At 47.2% G+C, this 2,282-nt stretch overlaps 1 pseudogene; it reads right to left on the bottom strand.

The window, feature by feature from the left end:
- Window positions 1–1,548, bottom strand: part of LOC112073914 (uncharacterized) — a 54,177-nt pseudogene extending 52,629 nt beyond the window's left edge.
- Between the last annotated feature and the right edge of the window lie 734 nt (window positions 1,549–2,282).

Below are 2,282 nucleotides of genomic sequence, written 5' to 3'. Positions count from 1 at the left end.
TGGGGCTCCATCCTGGGGACTGGCTGGTGCTGGGGTTGGGGCTCCATCCTGGGGACTGGCTGGTGTTGGGGTTGGAGCTCCATCCTGGGGACTGGCTGGTGCTGGGGTTGGGGCTCCATCCTGGGGACTGGCTGGTGCTGGGGTTGGGGCTCCATCCTGGGAACTGGCTGGTGCTGGGGTTGGAGCTCCATCCTGGGGGCTACAGGGCTGAGAGGACTGGGCTGTAGAATGGGCTGTGATCTCAGATACAGGAGCAGATGCGTGAGGAAGTTCCTCGACCAGTGCATTAACAGTCTCCCCAGCCTTTAACAGGCTCTCAGTTTCAGCCTCTCCAGCCTCTAACAGGCTCTCAGTTTCAGGATCTCCAGCTTCTAACAGTCTCTCAGTTTCAGCCTCTCCAGCCTCCAACATGCTCTCAGTTTCAGAGGCTGTATGCTGCCGGTCATCAGATATAGGCTCAATCCTGGTCATGGTTATCACCAGTTTTCTGGTGTTGGAAGGTAGTGGTGTACTAATAGCAGGTTCCCCAGCCATTACTGCAGAGGGGTTAGCAAGGTCTCTGGCTACAACATCAGCAGCAGGTGAGTCTTTGCTGTCAGCAGGTGAGTCTTTGCTGTCACCAGGTGAGTCTTTGCTGTCAGCAGGTGAGTCTTGGCTGTGGTTATCATATGTAAATATTTCCTGATAACTTCTGGCTCTTGGATTGGTTTCACTGTCTGTTAACCAGGCCAGCCTGTTGTAGTTGTCTGTCGACACCTCTGTGTGCTTCATCTCCTTGACTTTGTCGTTATCATGATTGTTTGTGACCCTATCTTGATGACGGTTGTTTGTTGACACACACTGACTGTGCTGGTCTGTTAATTCCAACTTGTCTGTACTGGGACAGTCAGTTGTCATGTCCTGATTGGCTCTGTCTGTGGTATTCTGTGTGTCTATAGGCTCCTCCATACTGCAGTCCTCTGAAGACACACTGTTCCTATGTTTGTTTATCATCACTCTCTGTTCAACAGGGTCAGTTGACCCACTATGTCCTTGTAAGTGGGACAGCCTTTCTGAAATGAAGTCATCTGACTGGTCTGTTGACTCACCATATATACCTAAATGAGACTCTGAAATGATGTCTTCTGGTTGGACAAGACAGTTGCTGTTTGCATTCTCTTCCTTTTCTGAGTCCATGTTCCTCGGTACTACAGTCGTCTGGCCCAGAGTTCCATTCATGCTGTCATGTTCCATAATTGTGTTGGTAGTGGTGGATTCTCCTTTCTTCTGCACCACACCTACTGCACTTGAATCCTTTCCTTCTGTCCTCTCATTTCCATTGACTTCAACAACTTCATGACTGCTGTTGATGTTCCCGGGAGAAGTGTCTGTCTCGCTCTCTTCCGAGAGAGTCCGGAAGAACTTCAGGACCGCCATCTTGTCGTCAGGCCGCTGGGACTCTGACCTGTCTGGGTGAGTAAAGACGGTGGAGAATCTGTCAAGGAATGAGTTGGAAGAGGCCTTCCCTTGAGCGGCGTCAGTGTTGTCGTTAGTGTTCACTCCGTTCATGGTTGCGATCTTTATCAAATGCAGGTTTAAATCATGTAAAAATAAATCAGAACTAATATGATTCAGGTCCAAAGCACAGTCAGCGATCTCCCCACATACCATTCAGTTTAATGCGTGTCATGTACTTTAATCTGTCTCCAATCCAGGTATTGCTGTGTTAGTCCAACACAATGTGGCCATTCAGTGTTGATGGGAAAAAATACATCTATACACCGGAAGAAACACACCCTGCCTCTGCTCCAAAGGAAAATAACTTGACAAATAAGAAAAAGGCATCTCAAATTAAAACCTCTTTTTGTAGCCGCTGTAACAGTTGATGGAAGTTTGAGTATTTATAATCTTTGACAGATCCTCCAAACGTTGAAGGGTTTTAATGGGGATACCACATGCCAGAGCTCTAAAATATTTTGTGTGGAAGAAACATCAGCATGGAAAAAGTAACCAGAAAAAGCATTTCGTCATGCAGTGAGTCATGCAGAGTTAGTTACCAGTACTTTTTGCAACACATTCTAAAAGTACTGGGGAAAAGGCAATGCTTCAAAGAGAGTTGAGCTCTATTATTCACCAGTCTCATCTTCTACTTCTCTGTTCAGATCCCTCTGTCTTCTGTTCAGATCTCTCTGTCTTCTGTTCAGATCTCTCTGTCTTCTGTTCAGATCCCTCTGTCTTCTGTTCAGATCCCTCTGTCTTCTGTTCAGATCCCTCTGTCTTCTGTTCAGATCCCCCTGTCTTCT

The sequence above is a fragment of the Salvelinus sp. IW2-2015 genome, unplaced genomic scaffold, assembly GCF_002910315.2.
Source record: "Salvelinus sp. IW2-2015 unplaced genomic scaffold, ASM291031v2 Un_scaffold2417, whole genome shotgun sequence".
Classification (NCBI taxonomy): Eukaryota; Metazoa; Chordata; class Actinopteri; order Salmoniformes; family Salmonidae; genus Salvelinus; species Salvelinus sp. IW2-2015.
Note: the sequence above shows the minus strand (reverse complement) of the source record. Positions and strands in the feature narration are given on the sequence as shown.